The sequence below is a fragment of the Tachyglossus aculeatus genome, chromosome 1 (genome assembly GCF_015852505.1).
Source record: "Tachyglossus aculeatus isolate mTacAcu1 chromosome 1, mTacAcu1.pri, whole genome shotgun sequence".
Taxonomy (NCBI): domain Eukaryota; kingdom Metazoa; phylum Chordata; class Mammalia; order Monotremata; family Tachyglossidae; genus Tachyglossus; species Tachyglossus aculeatus.
The window spans coordinates 7,259,542-7,276,689 of record NC_052066.1 but is presented as its reverse complement, the minus strand read 5'-3'; the positions used below and the strand labels follow the sequence as shown (position 1 = coordinate 7,276,689).

General features: G+C 48.1%; 1 protein-coding gene across 1 annotated transcript in view; it reads right to left on the bottom strand.

Moving 5' to 3' along the window:
• The window catches only part of DPP10 (dipeptidyl peptidase like 10), a 301,222-nt gene that overhangs the window by 33,516 nt on the left and 250,558 nt on the right, over positions 1-17,148 (bottom strand). The window lies entirely within an intron of this gene.

Here is a 17,148-nt window from a genome sequence, read left to right as displayed (position 1 = left end):
AATCAATCGGATTTATTGAGCGCTTACTGTGTGCAGAGCGCTGGACTAAGCGCTTGGGAAGTCCAAGTCGGCAACATCTAGAGACGGTCCCTACCCAACACCGGGCTCACAGTCGAAAAGGGGGAGACAGAGGACAAAACCAAACATCAATCAATCAATCAATCGGATTTATTGAGCGCTTACTGTGTGCAGAGCGCTGGACTAAGCGCTTGGGAAGTCCAAGTCGGCAACATCTAGAGACGGTCCCTACCCAACACCGGGCTCACAGTCGAAAAGGGGGAGACAGAGGACAAAACCAAACATCAATCAATCAATCAATCGTATTTATTGAGCGCTTACTGTGTGCAGAGCACTGGACTAAGCGCTTGGGAAGTACAGGTTGGCAACATCTAGAGACGGTCCCTGCCCAACAGTGGGCTCACAGTCGAAAAGGGGGAGACAGAGAACAAAACCAAACATAATAAATACGATTGATGATGACGATGATGTTTTGTTTTATTGTCTGTCGCCCCCATCTAGACTGTGAGCCTGCTGTTGGGTAGGGACCATCTCTAGATGTTGCCATCTTGGACTTCCCAAGCGCTTAGTCCAGTGCTCTGCACACCGTAAGCGCTCAATGAATACGATTGAATGAATGAATGAATACTAACAAAATAAAATAAATAGAATAGATAGGTACAAGTACATGTACATGTACAAGGACAAGATGATGATGAGATGATGATGGAATTTATTAAGCGCTTACTCTGTGCAAGACTTCTAGACTGTGAGCCCACTGTTGGGTAGGGACTGTATATGCTGCCAACTTGTACTTCCCAAGCGCTTAGTACAGTGCTCTGCACACAGTAAGCGCTCAATAAATACGATTGATTGATTGCTTGTGCAAAGTACTGTTCTAAGCACTGGGGATGATGATGATGGCATTTATTAAGCGCTTACTCTGTGCAAAGCACTGTTCTAAGCACTGGGGAGGTTACAAGGTGATCAGGTTGTCCCACGGGGGGCTCGCGGTCTTCATCCCCATTTGACTGATGAGGGAACTGAGGCACAGAGAAGTGAAGTGACTTGCCCAAAGTCACACACAGACTGAGGAGAAGCGGCAGGGCCCAGTGGTCAGAGGACCTGGGTTCTAATCCCGGCTCCGCCGCTTGTCTGCTGCACTGTCTTCTAGACCATGAGCCCGTTGTTGGGTATCTATATGTTGCCGACTTGTAATAATAATGATAATGAGGGCATTTATTAAGCGCTTACTATGTGCAAAGCACTGTTCTAAGCGCCGGGGAGGTTACAAGGTGATCAGGTTGTCCCACGGGGGGCTCACAGTCTTCATCCCCATTTTCCAGATGAGGGAACTGAGGCCCAGAGAAGTGAAGTGACTTGCCCAAAGTCACACAGCTGACAAGTGGCGGAGCAGGGATTTGAACCCATGGCCTCTGACTCCCAAGTCTGGGCTCTTTCCACTGAGCCAAGCGCTTAGTACAGTGCTCTGCACACAGGAAGCGCTCAATAAATACGATTGACTGAATGAATGAATGCTGGGTGACCTTGGGCAAGTCACTTCACTTCTCTGGGCCTCAGTTCCCTCATCTGTGAAATGGGGATGAAGACCGTGAGCCCCACGCGGGACAACCTGATCACCTTGTATCTACCCCAGTGCTTACAACAGTGCTTGGCACCTAGTAAGCGCTTAATAAATACCATCATTATTACTATTATTGCTATAGTTGCGGCACTTGTTAAGTGCTTACTAGGTGCCAAGCGCAGTACTAAGTGCTGGAGAAGATACAAGGTCATCAGGTTGGAGACACAGTCCCTGTCCCACATGGGGCTCACACTCGCCACTTATCAGCTGTGTGACTCTGGGCAAGTCACTTCACTTCTCTGGGCCTCAATGACCTCATCTGGAAAATGGGGATAATAATGATGATAATAATGGCATTTATTAAGCGCTTACTATGTGCAAGGCACTGTTCTAATCACTGGGGAGGTTACAAGGTGATCAGGTGGTTCCACGGGGGGCACACAGTCTTCATCCCCATTTTACAGATGAGGTCACTGAGGCCCAGAGAAGTTAGGTCGCTTGCCCAAAGTCACCCAGCTGACAATTGGCGGAGCTGGGATTTGAACCCGTGACCTCTGACTCCAAAGCCCGGGCTCTTCCCACTGAGCCACGCTGTTGTGAGCCCCACATGGGAAAACTTGATGACCTTGTATCTATCTCCTTGCTTACGACAGTGCTTGGCACATAATAATAATAATAATAATAATAATAATAATAATAATAATAATAATAATAATGGTATTTGTTAAGTGCTTACTATGTGCCAAGCACTGTTCTAAGAGCTGGGGTAGATACAAGGTGATGAGGTTGTCCCATGTGGGGCTCCCAGTCTTCATCTCCATTTTGCAGATGAGGGAACTGAGGCCCAGAGAAGTGAAGTGACTTGCCCAAAGTCACCCAGCTGACAAGTGGCAGAGCCAGGATTAGAACCCACGACCTCTGATTCCCAGGCCTGGGCTCTTTCCACTAAGCCACGCCGCTTCACTCACTCATTCATTCATTTATTCATTCATTCAATCACATTATTGAGCGCTCACTGTGTGTTTGGGGGAGTACGTTACAATAATAAACAGAGCACAGCACTGGGAGTCAGAAGGTCAGGAGAAGCAGTGTGGCTCAGTGGCAAGAGCCCGGGCTTTGGAGTCAGAGGTCATGGGTTCAAATCCCGGCTCCGCCAATTGTCAGCTGTGTGACTTTGGGCAAGTCACTTCACTTCTCTGGGCCTCAGTTCCCTCACCTGTAAAATGGGGATGAAGACTGGGAGCCCCCCGTGGGACAACTTGATCACCTTGAAACCTCCCCAGTGCTTAGAACTGTGCTTTGCACATATTAAGCACTTAATCAATCAATCAATCAATCGTATTTATTGAGCGCTTACTGTGTGCAGACCACTGTACTAAGCGCTTGGGAAGTACAAGTTGGCAACATCAAGAGATGGTCCCTACCCAACAGTGAGCTCACAGTCTAGGAGGGGGAGACAGAGAACAAAACCAAACACATTCACAAAATAAAATAAATAGAATAGATATGTACAAGTAAAATAAATAAATAAATGGAGTAATAAATATGTACAAACATATATACATATATACAGGTGCTGTGGGGAAGGGAAGGCATTTAATAAATGCCATTAAAAAAGGTCATGAGTTAATAATAATAACGCTAATGATGGCATTTGTTAAGCGCTTATTATGTGCCAAGCACTGTTCTAAGCACTGGGGGAGATACAGGGTCATCAGTTGTCCCACGTGGGGCTCACTGTCTTCATCCCCATTTTCCAGATGAGGTCACCGAGGCCCAGAGAAGTGAAGTGACTTGCCCAAAGTCTCCATCCCCATTTTCCAGATGAGGCCACCGAGGCCCAGAGAAGTGAAGTGACTTGCCCAAAGTCTCCATCCCCATTTTCCAGATGAGGCCACTGAGGCCCAGAGAAGTGAAGTGACTTGCCCAAAGTCTACAACCCTATTTTCCTGATGAGGCCCAGAGAAATAATAATAATAATAATGATGGCATTTATTAAGTGCTTACTATGTGCAAAGCACTGTTCTAAGCGCTGGGGAAGTTACAAGGTGATCAAATTGTCCCATGTGGGGCTCACGGTCTTCATCCCCATTTTCCAGATGAGGGAACTGAGGCCCAGAGAACTTAAATAACTTGTCCAAAGTCACACAGCTGACAATTGGCAGAGCCGGGATTTGAACCCATGACCTCTGACTCCAAAGCCTGGGCTCTTTCCACTGAGCCACCCAGAAAGACCTGGGTTCTAATCCCGGCTCTGCCTGTCTGTTGGGTGACCTTGGGAGAGTCACTTCATTTTTCTGGGCCTCAGTTCCTTCATCTGTAACATGGGGATGAAGACTGTGAGCCCACCGTGGGACCACCTGATCACCTTGTAACCTCCCCAGCCCTTAGAACAGTGCTTTGCACATGGTAAGCACTTAATCAATCAATCAATCAATCAATCGTATTTATTGAGCGCTTACTGTGTGCAGAACCCTGTACTAAACGCTTGGGAAGTCCAAGTTGGCAACATATAGAGACGGTCCCTACCCAACAGTGGGCTCACAGTCTATTATTATATTCTATATATAATACTCTGTAATATATATATTCTGTAATAAATATATTATATTCTAGACTGTGAGCCCACTGTTGGGTGGGGACCGTCTCTATATGTTGCCAACTCACAGTCTATTATTATATTCTATATATAATATTCTGTAATATATATATTCTGTAATAAATATATTATTATATTCTAGACTGTGAGCCCACTGTTGGGTAGGGACCATCTCTATATGTTGCCAACTTGTACTTCCCAAGCGCTTAGTACAGTGCTCTGCACACAGTAAGCGCTCAATAAATATGATTGATTGATTGATTGATTCCCAAGTGCTTAGTACAGTGCTCCGCACACAGTAAGCGCTCAATAAATACGATTGAATGAATGAATGAATGTATGTTGCAGACTTGTACTTCCCAAGCGCTTAGTACAGTGTTCTGCACACAGTAAGCGCTCAATAAATACGATTGAATGATTGAATGAATGGGGATGAAGACTGTGAGCCCCATGTGGGACAGGGACTGTGTCCAACCGGATTAGCTTGTGTTACCCCAGTGCTTAGACTGTAAGCCCCCTGTGGGAACAACCTAATCACCTTGTAACTTCCCCAGTGCTTAGAACAATGCTTTGCACATAGTAAGCGCTTAATAAATGCCATTATTATTATTATTATCAATGGTAAGACCGAGCTCAGACAGGGCCGCGGCCCTGGTGGATTCGGGGAGCCCGTGGACAAGGACGGAGAGGCCCGGGGCCGCTCACGCCAACCAGGAGGCCGCTCCCTGCCTCCAAGAGCCGGGCACGCACAGGGAGCCGGGATCGGGAGCCGGGAGGGTGGAGGGAGAGTTTTTGGGACATGGGGACACGAGCTCAGACAGGGCCGCAACTCTAGTGGATTCTGGGATCCCGTGGACAAGGATGGAGTGGCCCGGGGCCGCGAATGCCAACCAGGAGGCCGCTCCCTGCCTCCAAGAGCTGGGCACGCACAGAGAGATGGGATCGGGAGCCGGGAGGGTGGAGGGACCGTTCTTGGGACATGGGGACACCGAGCTCAGACAGGGCCACTGCTCAGAGGGATTCTGGGAGCCTGTGGACAAGGATGGAGCAGCCCGGGGCCACTAACGCCAACCAGGAGGCCGCTCCCTGCCTCCAATACCCGGGCATGCACAGAGAGATGGGATCGGGAGCATGGAGGGTGCATTCTTGGGGCATGGGGGCATCCAGCTCAGACAGGGCCATGGCCCAGAGGGATCCTGGGAGCCCATGGACAAGGATGGACCAGCCCGGGGCCACTCACGCCAACCAGGAGGCCGCTCCCTGTCTCCAAGAGCCGGGCACGCACAGAGAGATGGGATCAGGAGCCGGGAGGGTGGAGAGAGCATTCTTGGGACATGGGGACACCAAGCTCAGACAGGGCTGCAGCTCTAGTGGATTCTGGGAGCCCGTGGACAAGGATGGACCAGCCTGGGGCCACTCACGCCAACCAGGAGGCCGCTCCCTGCCTCCAAGAGCCGGGCACGCACAGAGAGATTGGATCGGGAGCCGGGAGGGTGGAAGGAGCGTTCTTGGGACATGGGGACACCGAGCTCAGACAGGGCCACAGCTCTAGTGGATTCTGGGAGCCCGTGGACAAGGATGGACCAGCCTGGGGCCACTCATGCCAACCAGGAGGCCGCTCCCTGCCTCCAAGAGCCGGGCACGCACAGAGAGATGGGATCGGGAGCCGAGAGGGTGGAGGGACCGACCGTTCTTGGGACATGGGAGCATCGGGCTCAGACGGGGCCACTGCTCAGAGGGATTCTGGGAGCCCGTGGACAAGGATGGACCAGCCCGGGGCCACTCACGCCAACCAGGAGGCCGCTCTCTGCCTCCAAGAGCCGGGCACGCACAGAGAGATTGGATCGGGAGCCGGGAGGGTGGAAGGAGCGTTCTTGGGACATGGGGACACCGAGCTCAGACAGGGCCACAGCCCTGGTCGATTCTGGGAGCCCGTGGCCAAGGATGAAGTGGCCCGGGGCCGCTAACGTCAACCAGGAGGCCGCTCTCTGCCTCCAAGAGCCGAGCACGCACAGATAAAAGAGATGGGGAGCAAGGAGGGCAGAGAGAGCATTCCTGGGTCACAGGAGCACCGGGCTCAGACAGGGCTGTGGCCCAGAGGGATTCTAGGAGCCCGTGGACAAGGATGGAGAGGCCTATGGCACTGCCACTAACCAGAAGGCCGCTCTCTGCCACCAAGAGCCGGGCATGCACAGAGAGATGGAATCGGGAGCCAGGAGAGTGGAGGGAGCGTTTTCAGGATATGGGAACACTGAGCTCAGACAGGGCCACGACCCAGAGGGATTCCGGGAGTCCGTGGACAAGGATGGAACAGCCCGGGGCCACTCACGCCAACCAGGAGGCCGCTCTGTGCCTCCAAGAGCCAGGCACGCACAGAGAGATGGGATCGGGAGCCGGGAGGGCGGAGGGAGTGTTCTTGGGACATGGGGGCATCCAGCTCAGACAGGGCCACTGCCCAGAGGGATTCTGGGAGCCCGTGAACATGGATGGACCAGCCTGGGACCACTCACGCCAACCAGGAGGCTGCTCTCTGCCTCCAAGAGCCGGGCACGCACAGATAAAAGGGATGGGGAGCAGGGAGGGCAGAGAGAGCATTATCAGGTCACGGGGGCACCGGGCTCAGACAGGGCCATGGGCCTGGTGGATTCTGGGAGCCCGTGGACAAGGATGGAGTGGCCCGGGGCCGATAACACCAACCAGGAGGCCGCTCTCTGCCTCCAAGAGCCGGGCACGCACAGAGAGATGGGATCGGGAGCCGGGAGGGTGGAAGAAGCATTCCCGGGACACGGGGACACCGAGCTCAGACAGGGCCACTGCCCAGAGAGATTCTGGGAGCCCGTGGACGAGGATGGACCAGCCCGGGGCCACTCACGCCAACCAGGAGGCCGCTCTCTGCCTCCAAGAGCCGGGCACGCACAGAGAGATGGGATCGGGAGCCGGGAGGGCAGAGGGAGCGTTCTCGGGAGACGGGGACACCGAGCCCAGACAGGGCCACTGCCCAGAGAGATTCTGGGAGCCCGTGGACAAGGACAGAGAGGCCCGGGGCCACTAACACCAACCAGGAGGCCACTCTCTGCCTCCAAGAGCTGGGCACGCAGGGATAGAAGAGATGGGGAGCGGGGAGGGCAGAGGGAGTATTCTTGGATCACGGGGACACCGGGCTCAGACACCAGAGGGATTTTGGGAGCCCGTGGACAAGGATGGAGAGGCCTGTGGCACTGCCGCTAACCAGAAGGCCGCTCTCGGCCACCAAGAACCGGGCACGCACTGAGAGATGGGATCGGAAGCAGGAGAGAGCATTTTCGGGACACGGGGACACCAAGCTCAGACAGGGTCGTGGCCCAGAGGGAATCTGGGAGCCCGTGGGTGAGGATGGAGCGGCCCAGGGCTGCTAACGCCAACCAGGAGGCCGCTCTCTGCCTCCATTAATAATAATGGCTTTTATTAAGCACTTACTATGTGCAAAGCACTGTTCTAAGTGCTGTAGCAGCATCAGGGAGATGGGATCGGGAGCCGGGAGGGTAGAGGGAGCGTTCTCGGGACACGGGGACACCGAGCTCAGACAGGGCCGTGGCCCAGATGGATTCTGAGAGCCCGTTGGCAAGGATGGAGTGACCTGGGGCCGCTAACGCCAACCAAGAGGCCGCTCTCTGCCTCCAAAATCTGCTCACGCACAGACGGACAAGGAGGCCGAAGAGAAAACTGCACCGGGCGCTGCCCACATCACATCTTCCTCCCTCCAAAGCCCTACTGAGAGCTCACCTCCTCCAGGGGGCCTTCCCAGACTGAGCCCCTTCCTTCCTCTCCCCCTCGTCCCCCTCTCCATTCCCCCATCTTACCTCCTTCCCTTCCCCACAGCACCTGTATAGATGTTTGTACATATTTATTACTCTATTTATTTATTTATTTTACTTGTACATATCTGTTCTATTCATTTTATTTTGTTAGTATGTTTGGTTTTGTTCTCTGTTGCCCCCTTCTAGACTGTGAGCCCACTGTCGGGTAGGGACCGTCTCTATATGTTGCCAACATGTACTTCCCAAGCGCTTAGTACAGTGCTCTGCACACAGTAAGCGCTCAATAAATATGATTGATTGATTGATCGATTGATCACATACAACAACACAACAAGAGGGTGGCCATTTCGTGTGTCCAATGCGGCTGGGACTGTGGATAATAATAATAACAATGATGGTATTTGTTAAGCGCTGACTATGTGCAAAGCACTATTCTAAGCGCTGGGGGGGGGGTTACAAGGTGATCAGATTGTCCCATGGGGGGCTCACAGTTTTCATCCCCATTTTACAGATGAGGGAACTGAGGCCCAGAGAAGTGAAGTGACTAGCCCAAAGTCACACAGCTGACAATTGGCAGAGCTGGGATTTGAACCCATGACCTCTGACTCCAAAGCCTGGGCTCTTTCCACTGAGCCACGCTGCTTCTCTAGTAGCAGTAGTAATGGTACTTCTGAGAAGCAGCAAGAATCAGTGGCAAGAACCCGGGCTTGGGAGTCAGAGGTCGTGGGTTCAAATCCCATCAGCTGTGTGACTTTGGGCAAGTCACTTAACTTCTCTGTGCCTCAGTTCCCTCATCTGTAAAATGGGGATTAAGACTGTGAGCTCCCCGTGGGACAACCTGATGGCCTTGTAACCTCCCCAGTGCTTAGGACATCATTAGGATGCCAAAAAATGCCATCATTAGGACAGTGCTTTGCACATACTAAGCACTTGATAAATGCCATCATTATTATTATTATTCTTAATCCCGGCTCTGCCACCTGTCTGCTGTGTGACCTTAGGCAAGCCACTTCACTTCTCTGGGCCTCAGTTCCCTCATCTGTAAAATGGGGATGAAGACTGTGAGCCCCACGGGGGACAACCTGATTACCTTGTATCTACCCCAGTGCTTAGAAAAGTGCTTGGCACATAGTAAGCACTAAACAAATACTATGATAATAATAATGGTAGCACTAACGGTAGTAGTAGCAGTAGTAGTAATAATAATAATGATGATGATGGCATTTATTAAGCGCTTACTATGTGTGGAGCACTGTTCTAAGCGCTGGGGAGGTTACAAAGTGATCAGGTTGTCCCACGTGGGGCTCACAATCTTTATCCCCATTTTACAGGTGAAGGAACTGAGGCCCAGAGAAGTTAAGTGACTTGCTCAAGGTCACACAGCTGACAATTGGCAGAGCTGGGATTTGAACCCATGACCTCTGACTCCAAAGCCCAGTAGTAGTGGCAACTAGTAGTATGAGAAGCAGCGTGGCTTAGTGGAAAGAGTCCGAGCTTTGGAGTCAGAGGTCATGGGGTTCAAATCCCGGCTCTGCACATTGTCAGCTGTGTGACTTTGGGCAAGTCACTCAACTTCTCTGTGCCTCAGTTCCCTCATCTGTAAAATGGGGATTAAGACTGTGAGCCCCCCGTGGGACAACCTGATCACCTTGTAACCTCTCCAGCGCTTAGAACAGTGCTTTGCACATAATAGGTGCTTAATAAATGCTATTAGTAGTAGTAGTAGTAGTAGTAGTAGTAGTAGTAGCAGTAGTAGCAGTAAAAGAAGCAGCGTGGCTTAGTGGCAAGAGTCCAGGTTTGGGAATCAGAAGGTCATGGGTTCTCATCCCGGTTCCGCCACTTATCAGCTGTGTGACTTTGGGCAAGTCACTTCACTTCTCTGGGTCTCAGTAACCTCATCTGTAAAACGGGATCATCATCATCATCATCAATCGTATTTATTGAGCGCTTACTATGTGAAGAGCACTGTACTAAGCGCTTGGGAAGTACAAATTGGCAACATATAGAGACAGTCCCTACCCAACAGTGGGCTCACAGTCTAAAAGGGGAAGAAAGACTGTGAGCCCCAAGGGGGACAACCTAATGACCTTGCATCCATCCCAGCACTTAGAACAGTGCTTGGCACATAGTAAGCGCTTAACAAATACCAGCATTATTAGTAGTAGTAGTAGTCATAGTAGCAGTAGCAGGAACAGAAGTAGCTATAACAAGAGTAGTAGTAGTAGTTGTAATTGTGGTAGCGAGAGCAGTAATAGTAGTAGTAGTAGCAGTAATAGCAGGAGTAATACTGGGGGACAACCTGATCACCTTGTAACCTCCCCAGTGCTTAGAACAGTGTGTTGCACATAGTAAGTGCTTAATAAATGCCATTATTATTATTATTATTATTATTAATAGGAGAAGAAGCAGGAATAGAACTAGTAACGGTAGTAGTTAGTAGTTAGAGCAGTATTGGCAGTAATGACAATAATGACGGTATTTGTTAAGCGCTTACTATGTGCAAAGCACCGTTCTAAGCTCTGGGGAGGTTACAAGGTGATCAGGTTGTCCCACGGGGGGGCTCACAGTCTTCATCCCCATTTTATGCCCACTGTTGGGTAGGGACTGTCTCTATGTGTTGCCAATTTGTACTTCCCAAGCACTTAGTACAGTGCTCTGCACATAGTAAGCGCTCAATAAATACGATTGATTGATTGATTGATTGATTGATTGATTGATTTTACAGATGAGGGAACTGAGGCACAGAGAAGCTAAGTGACTTGCCCAAATTGTGGTATTTGTTAAGTTCTTACTATGCGTTAGGCACTGTACTAAGCGCTGGGGTGGATACAAGCAAATCAGGTTGGACACAGTCCCTGCCCACTGTGGGGCTCACAGTCTCCATCCCCATTTTCCAGATGAGGGAACTGAGACCCAGAGAAGGGAAGCCCAGACTGAGCCCCCTCCTTCCTCTCCCCCTCCTCTTCCCCATCCCCCCTGCTTTACCTCCTTCCCCTCCCCACAGCACCTGTATATATATATATAAATAAATAAAATAAATAAAATAAAATAAATAGAATAAATATGTACAAGTAAAATAAATAGAGTAATAAATATGTACAAACATATATACATATATACATGCATATACATATATATGATGTGTGTGTATATATATATATATATAAATAAAATAAATAAAATAAAATAAATAGAATAAATATGTACAAGTAAAATAGAGTAATAAATATGTACAAACATATATACATATATATACATATATATGTTATGTATATATATATACAACATATATATATATAACATATATATATGTTTGTACATATTTATTACTCTATTTATTTATTTTACTTTATTACTACTAAATAGTAGTAAACTACTAGTAGTTTACTACTAGTAAATTATTATTTACTTTTAGACTGTGAGCCCACTGTTGGGTAGGGACTGTCTCTAGATGTTGCCAACTTGGACTTCCCAAGCGCTTAGTCCAGTGCTCTGCACACAGTAAGCACTCAATAAATATGATTGATTGATTGACTGATTGATTGATTGGGCTCGAGCCACTATGCCGTGCTGCTTTTCTGCTGCTTCTCTGCTGCCACTCCTCTGCTGGGTGACCTTGGGTAAGTCCCTTCGCTTCTCTGGGCCTCAGTTCCCTCATCTGGAAAACGGGGATTCAATCCCTCTTCTCCCTCTGATTTAGACCGTGAATCCCATGTGGGATCTGATTATCTTTTGTCCAGGGAAAGAGACCGGGCTTGGGAATCGGAGGTCGCGGGTTCTCTCTCCACTGAGCCACGCCGTAGAAACAGAAGTAGTCACAGTAGAGCCCGCTGTTGGGTAGGGACCGTCTCTATATGTTGCCAGCTTGTACTTCCCAAGCGCTTAGTACAGTGCTCTGCACACAGTAAGCGCTCAATAAATACGATTGATCGATTGATTAGTGTGAGTAGTGGCCGTAGCAGTATTGCAGGAGTAACAGTAGCAGCAGCAGAGAAGCAGCGTGGCTCAGTGGAAAGAGCCCGGGCTTTGGAGTCACCAGGTCGTGGGTTCAAATCCCGGCTCTGCCAATTGTCAGCTGTGTGACTTCGGGCAAGTTACTTGAATTCTCTGTGCCTCAGTTATCTCATCTCATCTCCCCCTTTTAGACTGTGAGCCCACTATTGGGTAGGGACTGTCTCTAGATGTTGCCAACTTGGACTTCCCAAGCGCTTAGTCCAGTGCTCTGCACACAGTAAGCGCTCAATAAATACGATTGATGATGATGATGATGATGATGATCTCATCTCCCCCTTTTAGACTGTGAGCCCACTATTGGGTAGGGACTGTCTCTAGATGTTGCCAACTTGGACTTCCCAAGCGCTTAGTCCAGTGCTCTGCACACAGTAAGCGCTCAATAAATACGATTGATGATGATGATGATGATGATCTCATCTCCCCCTTTTAGACCGTGAGCCCACTATTGGGTAGGGACTGTCTCTAGATGTTGCCAACTTGGACTTCCCAAGCGCTTAGTACAGTGCTCTGCACACAGTAAGCGCTCAATAAATACGATTGATGATGACGATGATGATGATCTCATCTCCCCCTTTTAGACTGTGAGCCCACTATTGGGTAGGGACTGTCTCTAGATGTTGCCAACTTGGACTTCCCAAGCGCTTAGTACAGTGCTCTGCACACAGTAAGCGCTCAATAAATACGATTGATGATGATGATGATCTGTAATAATGATAATAATAATGGTATTTGTTAAGCGCTTACTATGTGCAAAGCACTGTTCTAAGCGCTGGGGAGATACAAGGTGATCAGGTAAAATGGGGATGAAGACTATGAGCCCCCCCCACCGTGGGACAACCTGATCACCTTGTAACCTCCCCAGCGCTTAGAACAGTGCTTTGCACATAGTAAGCGCTTAATAAATGCCATTATTATTATTATTGTACGAGTAGTGATAGTAGTCGTATTGCAGGAGTAACAGTAGTCATAGCAGTAGTACAAGTAGTGATAGTCCTTCCCCTCCCCACAGCACCTGTATATATGTTTGTACAGATTTATTTCTCTATTTATTTTACTTGTACCTATCTACTATTCTATTTATTCTGTTAATGATGTGCATCTAACTTTATTTCTATTTATTCTGACGACTTGACACCCGTCCACATGTTTTGTTTTGTTGGCCGTCTCCCCCTTCTAGACTGTGAGTCCGTTGTCCGGTAGGGACCGTCTCTATATGTTGCCGACTTGTACTTCCCAAGCGCTTAGTACAGTGCTCTGCACACAGTAAGCGCTCAATAAATACGATTGAATGAATGAATGAATGATAGTAGCAGTATTGCAGTAGTAGTTACAGTAGTGCTAGTAGTGATTGCAGTAACAGTAGTCGTAGCAGTAGCATAAGTAGTGATAGTAATAATAATAATAATGATGATGGCATTTGTTAAGCGCTTACTATGTGCAAAGCACTGTTCTAAGCGCTGGGGAGGATACATGGTGATCAGGTTGTCCCACATGGAGCTCACAGTCTTAATTCCCATTTCACAGATGAGGGAACTGAGGCACAGAGAAGTGAAGTGACTTGCCCAAAGTCACACAGCTGACAAGTGGCGGAGCCGGGATTTGAATCCATGACCTCTGACTTCCAAGCCCGGGCTCTTTCCACTGGGCCACGCTGCTTCTCTAGTATTAGTATTAGTAGTAGTATTACGGTAGTAACAGTAGTTGTAGCAGTAGTTCAGGTAGTGTCAGTAGTGAGAAGTAGCGTGGCTCGGTTGAAAGAGCCCGGGCTTTGGAGTCAGAGGTCATGGGTTCAAATCCCAGCTCAGCCAATTGTCAGCTGTGTGACTTTGGGCAAGTCCATTCACTTCTCTGTGCCTCAGTTACCTCCTCTGTAAAGTGGGGATTAAGATTGTGAGCCCCCCATGAGACAGCCTGATCACCTTGTAACCTCCCCAGTGCTTAGATAGTAATAATAATAATAATGATGATGACATTTATTAAGCACTTACTATGTGCAAAGAACTGTACTAAGCGCTGGGGAGATTACAAGGAGGTCAGGTTGTCCCACGAGGGGCTCACGGTCTTAACCCCATTTTCCAGATGAGGGAACTGAGGCCCAGAGAAGTGAAGTGACTTGCCCAAAGTCACACAGCTGACAGTTGGCAGAGCTGGGATTCGAACCTGTGACCCCTAGCTCCAAAGCCCGGGCTCTTTCCATTGAGCCATGCTGCTTCTCTTAGAACAGTGCTTTGCACATTGTACGTGCTTAATAAATGCCGTTATTATTATTATTACTATTATATCATCAATCGTATTTATTGAGCGCTTACTGTGTGCAGAGCACTGTACTAAGCACTTGATATTATAATGGGGATTAAGATTGTGAGCCCCCCATGGGGCAACCTGATCACCTTGTAACCTCCCCAGTGCTTAGAACAGTGCTTTGCACATAGTAAGCGCTTAACAAATACCATCATTATTATTAGTAGTAGTAGTATTACGGTAGTAACAGTAGTCATAGCAGTAGTTCGGGTGGTGTCAGTAGTAGTTTTGCAGGAGTAACAGTAGTAGGAGCGGTGGTATCAGTAGTGTTGGTAGTAGTGATGCAGAAGTAACAGTAGTAGTAGCGGTAGTACTAGTTGTGATAGTAGTAGTATTGCAGTAGTAACAGTAGAATGGCCAAATTCGACGTCCCAGATAATAATAACAACAACTGTGGTCTTTGTTAAGTACCTATTATGGGCCAGACACTGTACTAAACACTGGGTTAGACACAAGATAATTGGTTTGGACACCGTCTCTGTCCCACACTGGGCTCCCAATCGTAATCCCCATTTAACAAATGAGGAAACGGAGGCACAGAGATTAATGGAAAAGGGAGAGTCAGGGATGTTGGATGGTCCCTGCTGGGTCACTGAAGGAGAGTCGGAGATAGGGAAACGAGAGGCAGGGGGGTTTACTAGTTGTGATAGTAGTACTAGTAGTCGTTGCAGTAGTACGAGTAGTGGTAGTAGTAGTATTCATTCAATCGCATTTATTGAGTGCTTACTGTGTGCAGAGCACTGTAATGAGTGCTTGAGTTTACAGGAGTAACAGTCGTCGTGGCAGTGGAGTGAGCAGGGATAGTAGTAACAGTAGTCGTAGCAGTAGTATGAGTAGTGATAGTAACAGTATTGCAGTAGTAGTTGCAGTAGTGCGAGTAGTGATAGCAGCAACAGTAGTCGTAGCGGTAGTTCAAGGAGTGATATTAGTAGTATTGCAGGAGTAACAGTCATTGTAGCAGTAGTATGAGCAGTGATAGGAACAGTATTGCAGTCTTAGCAGTAGTTGTAGCAGTATTTCGAGTAGCGATAGTAGTCGTATTGCAGGAGTAACAGTCGCTGTAGCAGTAGTATGAGCAGTGATAGTAACAGTAGTGCAGTAGTAGCAGTAGTTGTAGCAGTATTTTGAGTAGTGATAGTAGTCGTATTGCAGGAGTAACAGTCGCTGTAGCAGTACTATGAGCAGTGATAGTAACAGTATTGCAGTCTTAGCAGTAGTTGTAGCAGTATTTCGAGTAGTGATTATAGTTGCATTGCAGGAGTAACAGTAGTTGTAGCAGTAGTATGAGTGGTGTCAGTAGTAGTTTTGCAGGAGTAACAGTAGTAGTGGCAGTAGAGTGAGTGGGGTTAGCAGAAAGAGTAGTCGCAGCAGTAGTATGAGTAGAGATAGTAACAGTATTGCAAGAGTAATTGCAGTAGTGCGAGTAGTGATAGCAGCAACAGTATTCATAGCAATAGTTTGAGTAGTGATAGTGGTAGTATTGCAGGAGTAACAGTAGTAGCGGTAGTATGAACAGTGACAGTAGTCGTATTGCAGGAGTAGCAGTAGTTGTAGCAGTAGTGCTAGTAGTGAGAGTAGTCATATTGCAGGAATAACAGTAGTCATAGCAGTAGTACAAGTAGTGTCAGTAGTAGTTTTGCAGGAGTCGTGGCAGTACAGTGAGCAGGGATAGCAGTAACAGTAGTCGTAGCAGTAGTATGAACAGAGATAGTAGTTGTACTGCAGGGGTAGCAGTAGTTGTAGCAGTAGTGCTAATAGTGAGAGTAGTCGTACTGCAGGAGTAACGGTAGTCATAGCAGTAGTACGAGTAGTGTCAGTAGTAGTTTTGCAGGAGTAACAGGAGTTGTGGCAGTACAGTGAGCAGGGATAGCAGTAACAGTAGTTGTAGCAGTAGTACGAGTAGTGATAGTAACAGTATTGCAAGAGTAGTTGCAGTAGTGCGAGTAGTGATTGCAGCAACAGTTGTCATAGTAGTATTTTGAGTAGTGATAGTAGTAGTATTGCACGAGTAACAGTAGTAGCAGAAGTATGAACAGTGACAGTAGTCGTATTGCAGGAGTAGCAGTAGTTGTGGCAGTAGTGCTAGTAGTGAGAGTAGTCATATTGCAGGAGTAACAGTAGTCATAGCAGTAGTACGACTAGTGTCAGTAGTAGTTTTGCAGGAGTAACAGGAGTCATGGCAGTACAGTGAGCATGGATAGCAGTAACAGTAGTCGTAGCAGTAGTATGAGTAGTGATAGTAACAGTATTGCAGTAGTATTTGCAGTAGTGTGAGTAGTGATAGCAGTAACAGTAGTCGTAGCAGTAGTATGAGTAGTGATAGTAGCAGTTTTGCAGTAGTAGTTGTAGTAGTGCAAGTAGTGATAGCAGCAACAGTAGTCATAGAGGTAGTTCGAGTAGTGATATTAGTAGTATTGCAGGAGTAACAGTAGTCCTAGCAGTAATAATAGTAATAATTATAATTGCGGTATTTGTTAAGCACTTACTATGTGCAAAGCACTGTTCTAAGCGCTGGGGAGGATACAAGGTGATCAGGTTGTCCCATATGGGGTGCCCAATCTTAATCCCCATTTTACAGATGAGGTAACTGAGGCACAGAGAAGTGAAGTGACTTGCCCAAAGTCACACAGCTGATAAGTGGTGGAGCCGGGATTAGAACCCATGACCTCTGACTCCAAAGCCCGGGCTCTTTCCACTGAGCCACGTTGCTACTAGCACTAGCAGTAGTGCTAGTAGTGATAGTAGTTGTATTGCAGGAGTAACAGTAGTCATAGCAGTAATACGAGTAGTGTCAGTAGTAACAATAATAATAATAATGATGGCATTTGTTAAGCGCTTACTATGTGCAAAGCACT